The sequence below is a fragment of the Triticum dicoccoides genome, chromosome 5B (assembly GCF_002162155.2).
Source record: "Triticum dicoccoides isolate Atlit2015 ecotype Zavitan chromosome 5B, WEW_v2.0, whole genome shotgun sequence".
NCBI classification, from domain to species: domain Eukaryota; kingdom Viridiplantae; phylum Streptophyta; class Magnoliopsida; order Poales; family Poaceae; genus Triticum; species Triticum dicoccoides.
This window is the reverse complement of record NC_041389.1, coordinates 612,867,673-612,879,922: the sequence shown is the minus strand read 5'-3', so window position 1 is coordinate 612,879,922 and position 12,250 is coordinate 612,867,673. Positions and strand designations below refer to the sequence as shown.

General features: G+C 45.2%; 1 pseudogene; it reads right to left on the bottom strand.

Annotated features, from left to right (window-relative positions):
* Window positions 1-425: 425 nt before the first annotated feature.
* Window positions 426-11,000, bottom strand: LOC119306326 (annotated as a pseudogene).
* Between the last annotated feature and the right edge of the window lie 1,250 nt (window positions 11,001-12,250).

The window sequence follows — 12,250 nt, the reverse complement described above, 5'->3', positions numbered from 1 at the left end:
ATCAACATTTATCTTAATGAACCCTGAATCCGCAATTGCCAATTCTGACGTATCATCCCCAGCGGACTAGATTTGGGGCCTGTCTGGGCTGAAATCTAACATGCACTGACCGCACTGACCTCGGCCTTGCTCCTTACTAATGACCGCACTGACCTCGGCCGTGCTCCTCTGTTTTCCCCCTGTGTTCGCTTTATTTCTAGTTGTCCGCCAGTCCCATGGCAGCATTGATAACTTTTACTGAAGAACACAACAGAGTTCTAAACCAAGGATCGCACACGATTTGACTATTGCAGGTACTACGTGTAATGTTTTCCCTTACTTCTTGCACAGGGCGTACTAGTGAGCCAAAAATGTAACTGTCCAGCAGCACAGGTGGTTCCAGCTCTCATCAACACAAAGGGTAAAAATACAACAGCACGGGTACATTATGACTTAGCTTCGGAACCGGAGGCATCGGAGCTGAGGGTGACGCACATGAACCAGTATCTACGCTTGCCATCCCTGTGTCCATTGTCGATCATAGCAAGTCCCTCCTGGTCAGGCAACAGAGTTCCATGGGTTAGAAGTCGGCGATATTATACATGCGGCAAAGAATTTTACAGCTAATTTTAATCTGGGCATGAAAATTGTCCATGGGCATGCATATGGCTCCAGAAAACAGCAGTGTAGGTCAGTTCCAGCATAACTTGCGGTCTAAAAAACAAAGTTGGTTTTCTTTCCTTTTGGCACAGGAATGAAACATGTAGATTGGTATCATAAGGAGGAAATCCAGAGAGAGGTATTTACCTTCAGCAAAGTTTCAAGGGCATCGATTCCGCGTCCAGTTGACCATAAAAACTCCTTCTCAACTTGTTCTACGGTGACATAGCCTTTAGCCTGCATGTGAATGATGTTACAACTAGAGTAATGTGGTATTGTGGTATAGGTCACATCAATTTATGCATGTTCTCAGTTTGATAGGTTCTATCAACCTGTGTCTTGCTTGTCTACTACCTAACTAAAATATTGCCAAAATAGTTTTCAAATGTGCTATATGGGGATTTTGACTTTCAACATATGCCAATTGATACGCTTGTATTGTAACATTGTGTCAAAAAACCACAAACTTGAGCGAGTTCAAGTATCCCATTATGATCTTTATTTAACTCAGTAGGAACCGATCGCACAAGCTTTTTCTTCCCAACAGAAATTACTTCAAAACCACTACCAAGGACCTGCACAAATGAAGGATTACAAGAGCCGGAAAGCTATAAAAGTGCATCAAATAACACTGCACTGAGAAAGGATTATGCATTAATTATAGTCCAAACTCTATAATGATGTGAAGCATCAATTTCCCAAACATATTATTCAACATTATAAGCTTATAAGACTGGCCTTCAGCTCACTGATAGCGCGTAAACAGTCATCTGAGGATAATGTACCAAGATCAGTTTTTCTTTTCTGGCAGAGAAGTTTGCGGAGTTCTATCAACTCAATAAGACCACCATTATGCGATCTTGTTGCTTTGCATATGTCAACAATCTGAACACCTGCCATGATAGACATGGATGTTAAGCTGAGCATAAAAAGGTATAAGAGAAACTTATAAGATCCAAAGAAAATAAAAGGAAGCTAAAGTATACGAACCCAATTCATAGTAGAAGTCACCGATTCCTAGGAGCTCTGCCCAAACTCCTTTATTCGATGCCAATGGATCTACTCACTAGTGCAGAACCGGGCTTTAGCGCCGGTTCCGCAACCGGCACTAAGAGTGGGGACTAAAGCCCCCCCCCCCCTTTAGTACCGGTTCATCACGAACCGGCGCTAAAGTGCCACCACGTGGCACGAGCCAGGCCCGGGTGCATGTAGGTCATTAGTACCGGTTGGTAACACCAACCGGTATTAAATGTTTGGGGGTGTTTTGGTTTTATTTTTTATTTTTCCTTTAATTTTGTGTTTTCAATTTAATTTATTGATTGTTTTACATTATAATGAGTTGTTAAATCATTAGGTGAAAGTACCGCAGATTAGTTTCGACTGGATGCATGTGGATCCTAGCTAAGTGATCAAGTATATGGATATGTCATATACTTGATCACTTAGCTAGGATTCATCTAGCTGAAACTAATCTACGGTTTCTTTCATAAATGATATAATTCATCATCATCATCATCATCATATTAATATAAAAACTCTTGCATCATATCATCAACAATAGTATACTTAAAGAAGAAACATTCACTTAATCATCATAGTCATTACCGCTATTTAATCACCACCAACACTAGCTTAAAAAAGAAACATTCACTTATACCAGAAGTAAAGATATCACCGAGTTCAACATGGTCATGATATTATAAGCGTTTATATAACACCACAAAAGCAAATCACTCTTTGAGATTAAATTCAGGACAAAGAACACGGACATGAGAGGACAAGTACTAAGAGCATGAACTAGCTAAATCACTCCTGCTGCTCTCTCTCTCTCTCTCTCAGGTAAAATAACATAGAACATGTATAGCTCTCCTGATTCATCATACTGGAGCATGTAGATGAACCTGTCTCCTAATTATGGGATGCACTTCTCATTGTTGCCCCCTAGTATTTCTCTGCGAACGTTAATAATTTTGCTCCAATCTTTCACTATTAAGCATTCATCGTCTTTAGAAATCCTAAATGCATTCATGTACAATGTAGGATATCTTGGCCGTAAGCTAACCATTGACATGCGACCTTTAGTCTCGATCCACTGAGGCACAACTGTCATCGGGAGTCCCTGTTGAAGAACATCGTATAGTAATTAATATACTTAGCAATGAAAGTTTAGCAAAAAAATTATGTATGCAAAAGATGCACTGAGGATAAATATTAAAAATCTTACCATCATTCCTAAATAGATGTGACCGTAGTTCAGTACGATCACTATTGGTCGCATGTTTTGAGTACTAACATTTCTAAGTGCATGAAGAAAATTTGTTTTGACAGTATGAAAATCTTCAAGCCATGAAACATAATGACTTATCTCCTCGCAGTTTAGTTCAGCTCCGGGACAGTAGTAGGTCATGTCTACCAAGCGCCGAACATGTTTGCTTGAATGGAAATAAGCTGTCAATAGAAATTAGTTGTCAACTATTTTTGAATAAACAATATCAAAGACATAAATATAGTTGAGAAACTCACATAATGGTAGAACTGGAGGCGTCTGCACATCGACCCAGATGTCTCTACTACCTTCAATATCATCTTCCGGATGAATATCAAAGGTGATAACCATATCAGGCTCAAATGCATAAGCCTTGCATAATGTTTGCCAAGTTTTGCATTCAAAATAGGTGTACATGTCTGTATTGTATACTTTGACGTTGAAAGTATAACCATGCTCGGTTTTCAGGTAAACTCTCTTTACCTCCATAGTTTCCATAGCACTGAAACTTATCTTATACAAGACAAAAATTCTTGCATGGCAGGGGATGCGCTAGTAGAATAGCGAAAATTAAAAATTATAAGTTGAAGCAAATGAAGAATATATAAGTCATGCTTAATTACGAAAAAAGATTTGTCGTTATGACTTACTGTATCGAATTCGAGGTCTCATCCAGCTTGATGCTGAATCGCCTATCATCAACAAGGAAATTTTATCGCACAGGCCGCGCTGGTCTTCACAATATTCGCACATAATGAAATCTTTTTCATTGTCAGACGACATTTCCTATGTTCATATAGTTGAAACATTAAATACTTACTAATTCTATTAATTCAACTAATTCAACTATTTCTATTAATTCAACTAGTTTTATTAATTCAACTAATTCAACTAAACATTTACTAAAAATAAACTTGTTCTATTAATTTTCTTACTAAAATAAACTAGCTAATTCATCTAGCTAATAATTGACATTAATATCTAGCTAATTCATCTAGCTAATAATTGACATTAATATTTAACAACTTTTCTACCTAATTCATCTAATATTAACATTCTAACATTCTTATCTAAGTAATTCATATAACATTAATCTAAATAATAGAAAACAGAAAATAAGTAAAAAAAAAGTGTGTGTATGTGTGTGTATGTGTGTGTGTACGGGTGGGGGGTGGCGGCGTACAGGCGGTGGCGCGAGAAGGCGACGCGACGGGGACGGCGCGACGACGGGCGGCGGGCCGGGGCGACGGCGCGATCGAGACGGCGACATAGTACGGGACGGCGGCGCGAGACGGCGACGACGGAGACGGCGACGACGGGCGGCGGGGGCGACGACGCGCGGCTGGGGCGGCGAGGGCGGTGGGGCCGCCAAGTGCGGCGCGTGATGGGCGACGGCGGCGATGTCGCGCGAAGAAGAGAAGAAGTGTGGTCGATGAAACTGATTTTTTTGTAAGTGTCATATATATAGGAGTGGCATTTAGTACCGATTGGAGCCACCAACCGGTACTAAAGACCAATTTTGGCCAGGTCAAGCGGAGGGAAACGGCCACGTTTAGTACCGGTTCGTTACCCCAACTGGTACCAAAGGCCCACCCATTAGTACCGGTTGAAACCATCAACCGGTACTAATGGTTGTGCGCTATCACCCGCGGTGCACTATGTTTAGTCCCACCTCGTCGAGCGAAGGGCAGCCGTACTGGTTTATAAATCCAGCCGCGGCTGCTTCTTCGAACTCCTCTATATAACAGGCTTCTGGGCCTAACTAGGGTGTGCTGCCCTGTGAGCCTGCCGGCCCTTCTGGGCCAGAATTTGTACACCCTAGGTCTGGTAGGCCCACTGGATAGCACACCAACATTTTTTTATATAGTTTTTTTTTTCTTTTCTGCATTATTTATTTTTTTCTATTTATTTTTGAGTAATTTTTTATATAGTTTTTTCTTTTCTGCTTTATTTATTTTCTTCTATTTATTTCTGAGTAGTTTTTTTGCTGTATTTAGTTTCTTTGTGAATATTTTTGTTTTAGCTCTCTAAAAAATTGGTAAATGATGATGTTGCTTTGAATGCTGCATACTGAACACAAAAAAAGTCTGGAGTTCAAATAAGTTTAACAAACATTGAAGTGACCGTGTAACAGATGAGTTCTCGTCCGAAACCCTGATACTCTGAAAGAGATTGTCCAGTTTGTACACGAAGTGCGTCCAGTTTTTGCCGTGACCCTCTCTACTCTTTCGCACATGCTATGCAGGTGAAATGATGATACCATGCCAAGTTTCAACATTTTCAGAGTTCATTTTGTTGTGATTTACAGTTTCACGGTCATTTAGCTCTCTAAACAAATTGGTAAATGACTGGAAAAACAGCAAATGATGTCAGAGCATGTTGGAAATTGATGACGTCGCTTCGAATGCTGCATACTGAATGGAAAAAAATCTGGAGTTCAAATAAGTTTAAGCAAATGAAGTGCCCGTGTAATAGATGAGTTCTCGTCCAAAACCCTGATACTCCGAAAGAGATTGTCCAGTTTGTACACGAAGTGTGTCCAGTTTTTGTCGTGACACTCTCTACTCTTTCGCACATGCTATGCGGATGAAATGATGATACCATGCCAAGTTTCAACATTTTTAGAGTTTATTTTGTTGTGATTTACTGTTTCACGGTCATTTAGCTCTCTAAACAAATTGGTAAATGACTGAAAAATAACAAATGATGTCAGAACGTGTTGAAAATTGACGACGTCGCTTTGAATGCTGCATACTGAACGCAAAAAAATCTGGAGTTCAAATAAGTTTAAAAAAATGAAGTGCCCGTGTAACAGATGAGTTCTCGTCCGAAACCCTGATACTCCGAAAGAGATTGTCCAGTTTGTACACAAAGTGCGTCCAGTTTTTGCTGTGACCCTCTCTACTCTTTCACACATGCTATGCGGGGTGAAATGATGATACCATACCAAGTTTCAACATTTTCAGAGTTTATTTTGCTGTGATTTATTGTTTCACGGTCATTTAGCTCTCTAAACAAATCGGTGACTGAAAACAGCAAATGATGTCAGAACGTGTTGGAAATTGATGACGTCGCTTCGAATGCTGCATAATGCCGACTCAAAAAAGTCTGGAGTTCAAATAAGTTTAAACAAATGAAGTGTCCGTGTAACAGATGAGTTCTCGTCCGAAACCCTGATACTCCGAAAGAGATTGTCCAGTTTGTACACGAAGTGCGTCCAATTTTGAAGTGAGTGGCGGCCGGCGGGGGAGGACCGGCGTGGGGGATTGAGGTGGAGACCGAGTGAGTGGAGAGAGCGAGGGCGTAAACATGTAAAAATATACATCAAAAATATATTGATTATCAATGATCTTTTTGTGTAAAATCTGAATTGTCAATATGAGTCCTTAACGGTATAGAAACCGGTGAAGACTCATATTAAGTCCACAAATTATACACATAGAGTTCAATGAAGACCAAATGCTTGTGATAGTTTGAGAAGTAACATATTTAAGATGGTAAAAATCTTGCTAGGGGAGCGAGGTGGGACTAAAGGTGCTGGCCGAGCCCCGGCATCTTTAGTACCGGTTCGTGGCATGAACCGGTACTAAAGGTTCGCACTGAACCGGTACTAAAGATCTCCTCCCGCCTAGCCATTTAAACCGGCACTAATGGACACATTAGTGCCGGCTCAAATGCAAACCGGGACTAATGTGTCTCACATTTGACCCTTTTTCTACTAGTGACTCCAACTTTTGCACACATTTCATGAAACTGCTGCCTAAATACTGAATTTTTACAGATGTCACTCTGCACTAGCACATGGGGATAAAAATATAATACCACCACACTGGAATTATGCCATGAGAAGAGTGAAATCAAGAACTATCAGCTATCACAAAAAATAGCAATCAATTGACACCTAACTGATACTAGATGATACTAAATAAAGTTCTACCTGGTGTTCTCTGGATCCAGACAGGCGTTTTAGCATAATATTAGGTTTTACTTGGTTTGACAAGGACATTATTAACTGATTACTGATCAATGGCCAAACCCCACGGTAATACTTGTCACTAAAATAGTAGAAATCAACAAATGAAGTTGCTGACATTGCATATTTTTTTTGCCATAAACCATAATGCTAACATATAGCTTTCTATATGTACAGTACAATCTGTTGGATGCTTACTTGATAAGGTGTGCCATGACTGAAAAATATCAAAATGGCTGATTGTCCCCCCTCTTGATACCTTTCCCAATAGTACCATATTAGTCAGACCGGGGTGTATATGAGTAATTCCACGCGCGCGCGCACACAGACACACACATAATTGTTGTTGCCGCAGCTCCTGCCTTACCTCACCGCACCTCTCTCTCGAACGGAGGTGAAAGAAGAAGAACACGAGACACAAAGTTTTCCAAGCCGGCAGACGAACGCCGCCGTAGGCGCGCAGACACCTTAATCTTCTTCCTCTTTGCAATGGCTACATGGCTCACTTTCGGCTCATTCCATCAGTACATGGGAGGGGTATTTATACCTAGGCTAGCACACACACCACCTCACTCACGCACTAACCACCACAACGCTAGCTACATGCACAGAGCTAACCAACTAACCCGGCCGCACTACCAGCACAATTCACACGGCGCCGGGACTCAGCTGCTCCACTCGCCACGGCCGCATGCACTAACAGCCCACAAGCACCGGATCAGCTTAGCCACGTCCTGCAAGTCAAGATTAAGGCTAACAATAATCGCAACAGCACATTATGTTTGCTCAGTTTTGGGTACATGCAGGTCATGCACTTAAAAGCTAGTTAGGTTCCCATTTCCAAGTTTGATTGACAACTTCAATCCATATAGAAGTAGTAAGTAGGCTGTTTGCAGTTTTTGCCAAAAAAAATAGTCATTCCGTTTGGAATTGTTAGAGCATCTCCAGCCGTTCCGCCCCCCAGGGCGCCGAAAAACTGCGGCCTGGGGGCGAGCCGGCGCTAGTTCGGCCCCTGGGGTCGGCCTAGCTCCCAGTCACGCCCCCAGCCGCCGCCCCCCAGGCACGGCAAATTCAAATATAGTGTTCCCGTGCCCAAAATAAACGCCACAATCCGGCGATCAAGCGGCCAGTAGATCGGCGGCCGGATGGAAAGTTCGGCATACAAAAAGCAGAAAAGGGAGGAAGCGCGCATCAGGCGTCGAGGTCGGCCTCCGGCATCGGTGGAGTCGGTGTGCGCGGGCTTGACGGGGCCTCTGTGCTTGGCGGCGTGGCTTCTTTGCTGCGGGTAGTCTCGGCGGCATCAGCGGTCGGGCTTGGCGGCGGCGTCGGCGTGCGCGGCGTGGGTGTCGTGGGTGTAGGCGGCGGCGTCGAGGGAAGCTGGTTCAGGATGAGGCCACGCTCCGCCATGTACCACGCCTTGACCGCCTCGTCGGTGCTCTGGAGCATGTCCGTCCCGCCCAGCAGGAAAGCCAGGTCGGTGTTCCTCTTCTTCGCGGCGACATTGGTCCGGAGTAGGTCAAGCTTGACGGCGCTGGTAGACATCAACGCCGACCACCGCGCCTCGGTCTTCTCTTCACGAAGGGCGGCCCGGACCTGTGCGTCGGCGAGGCAGTGCTCGATGGACTCCTGCACGCGAGTTGTGGTCGCGCCGGCGTGTTTCCCCTTCTTGGCACCTTTGTTGCCGTCCGGCCGCCCATCTGACGGACCCGGAGTCGGCGCGTCAGGCTTGTAGGTCTCCTTGGCCTTCGCGAGATTGCGCCGGACTTCCGCCCACTTGTCGCACTTGTCAATGCTCTTGTAGACGTGGAGGTACTTGAACTCGGCGTCGTTGTTGCCCTGCCTATACAGGCCGAACAAACGCAGCAACTGCGCGGGGACGAACAAACAGTTGGCGGGTGCACGGCGAAAAGAGGCGGGAGACCGGCGTGGCATACCTGATCCTCAATGTTGGCGCCGCTCTCCACGCGACCGGCGACCTCCTCGACGACCCCAAGCCATTTTTTGCACGCCCCTGGATACGCCCCCAATGGTTCGCCATCGCCTTCCACCCGCGCTGCTTGCAGACGCCTTTGAAGTAGGGGTCGACGAGCTTGCGCTCGTCGAACTCGGCCTTGATGCGCGCCCAGTACGTCTCGATGCTCTGGTTCACGCCGGTGGTCGGGTCGAGGCAGACGACTTTCCATGCTTCGGCGAGGCATTCGTCCTCTTTGGACGCCCACTTGACGTGCGGCTCTGGCCTGACCTTCTTCTTCTTGCGCCCCCCCTCCCCACCGGCTCCTCGTCCTGCTCCTCCTGCTCCTCGTCGCCGTAGACGTAGCCGAGCTCGCCGTCCATGCCGACGCTGAGATCCACCATCTCGTCCGTGGTGAACCCGGGAGACGCGGCGGCCGCGGCTGAACCTTCCGCGATGATGTTGTCCATGTCGGCCTCGGTCTCGTCGGCGTCGCCGTGGTGAGAGAAGGGTAGTGCACAACGGCGGAGAGGGGGCATCGGGTAGGACGCGTACGCGGGCGGTGAGTAGTTGTATGGAGGGTACTGCACACCAGTGAAGGCGGGCGAGGGCGTGCGCTGGGCTGGGTGGCCATGGGGGAAAGTGACGTTTGGGTTGAACCCACCGTGCGCGTCCCCGTCGGCGTAGCGCGGCGACCCCCATGGATGCGGCGTCGGAGACCCGACGTCTTGTTGGCCCCAGGGCGCGTACTGCGCGTGGTTGCCGGGGGGATTCATCATCCCCGCGCGGGTCGCCTCGGCCTGGTCAGCGGCAGCGGCACCCGCAGCCGCGCGCGCCGCGTTGTCACGGGCCTTCTTGGCGAGGGCCTTGTTCCGCCGGTCGGCGGTGACGGCCTCCCGTCGCTGTACTTCCACCCTCCATTCGGCGTTTGACATGCCCGGCGACTTGGACGGCGGCGCCCTCGGCTTCCTCTGCTTCGGCTGGGCGATAGAGGCGGTAGCCGTCGCCGCGGTGCGGGGGACGACGTACTTCTTCGGTGGCATGGCGGCCGGCTGGGAGGCGAGCGGGAGGGAGAATGGCGGGAGGAATGGAGCAAATGGGAGGGAAGTGGGGAAAAGCGGGGAAGAAACGGCGGGAAGTGGCGCTCGACTCGCTGACAGGGCGAGCCCACGCGCCCTTTTCGCTTGAGCCGGCGCCCCCCAGGGCGCCGGGTTCTGCCTGGGTCCGCCGGCATCAATTTCGGCCCGAGCCGGCGAAAAACGGGCTTATGGGGGTGACTGGGCCGTTTTTTCGGCGCCGCGCGAAAAAAACGCCTGGGGAGGGCCTGTTGGGGGCGCGGCTGGAGATGCTCTTAGAATGCAGCAGATAGCAGATACAAACAAGTGCGGAAGATAGCAAGATTGATAGTAGATCAGAATAATAGTTAGTATCGTGTCAATTCAGTGGAACTACCACAAGCAATTTGTACCCTCCACTTCAATTCACCTCAACTACCGCAAGCAATGGATTACCTCATGCTTGCGATCAGATGAACCTTGCTCAAACTGAGGGTGTATTCTCCCTCCGTTCACAAATATAAGATGTTCTAACTTTTTTGTGAATCAGATGTATATAGACATGTTTTAGTGTATTTAATTCATATTGAAATATCTAAAATATCTTATATTTGTGAACAGAGGAGTAGTTAGGTTCCCTTTTATCTAAATTTTGATTAGCAACTTTAATTCATACAGAAACAGCCATTTTCATTTGTGATTGTAAGAATCTGGTAGATAGCAAATACAACCTAGCCCCCAATAATGATATAATTCTTATGGTAGATCAGGAAATTCAATCAGAAAATATTCCCCTCCACTTTAATTTTATCCCCTCCACTTCACGCATCCAACTAAAATACAGGAGCGCGGATCACCTTATGTTTGCGAGCAAATTCTTCAAGCTGCGACCTGAAGGTCGCGAGTTGCTCCTGCATGACATCCGTCCTGACCTTGGCCACATTCTCCCCGACCAGACGGAATTTGTCCTGGAAGTTCCACGCGCAGTCGCATCTCAGGATCCAAAGGATGGAAAACCACGCGCCATGTAGGCTAATCATAACCAGTAGAAAATTTTGCACGTACACGAGTCACCGCCGCATTCTGCAAGCCGGCGATCCCCGGCCACCTCCTCATGCTCCTCCTCCTGTCGCGCCCTTCCGCCCTACCGGGGACGTCGCGCCTATGGATATTGGAGGCAGTGGCCGATCTAGGATTTTGAAACATGGGGGTCCACACTAAAAAAATTACAATAAATAGAACATGCCAGTAGCACAATAGAAATTGATCAATATGATCTTACAAACATATGAAAAAAAATCTCAAATAAGTCTTGATTTTGCATACAAAAAAGCCTACATGCCTTGAAAAGTTCAAAGAAGACTAGGTGCATGTGTTCATTCTTCCACATTTGATACATATATGTAACCATGTGGTCCTAGTTGACATTCTGTTCTTCAATATGACAATGACATTTATTGATTCAAAAAACGAGAACAATGTATCAATTGTTTGACCACCCAAACTGAAACAATTCAGTAAGTACTAGTAACATTTCTGAAAATTGCATCTCAAGATGCCACATGGATTCAAAAAATGGGTCCAAACTGACAAAAATCAGTAGTAAGTAGTAACATTCCTGGACAGAATTCAGCAGTAATAGTACATTACAATTTACAAAGGAGCACAGCAAGCCTAAATTCGTAATGAGAAGTACTGGCAGGTGGCGGCACGACGAGCTATGAGTAATGAGTAAACAGAAATTGGGGAACAGGCAGAAATCTCATCAAACGTACCTCAAATCGGGCTGGGTTAAGTGAGGCTGGCCTCCGGCAACGAGCGCTAATGAGCCCAGACCAACTGGCTGGAGGCTTTATGTTTTTTTTCTCTCTCTTTGCCTTTTCACATGTACTTTTTGTTTTGGTATTTCATTTTTTTATTCTCTTTGTTTTCTGTATCTTCATTGATTTCAATTTGTTCTTGAATTCATGAATACTTTTGAAATAGGCATGAACGTTTGTTTTAACTACACCGGTACTTTTTTTCATAATCAAGTGCACATTACATATGATTTGATAGACACGAATATTTGTTTTGGAATATACATACATTTTTTATCAAATGAGTGAACATTTCATTTGATAAATATGAACGTAGTTCCCACATTTTTATTTTCCCTTTTATTTATTAGGATATATGAAATTTATTTTTTTAGAGTCATGTTTTTTTACTAGTGAACATTTTCCTAATGCACGTGAAACTATTTTCTATAGAATCATAAACATTTGTATACATGTACACACACATTTATTCAAACATATTCTCGCAGAAGTACATGTATTCATGCATCCAGGATAATTTTTTTGTACCAATAAATAAATAAAAGA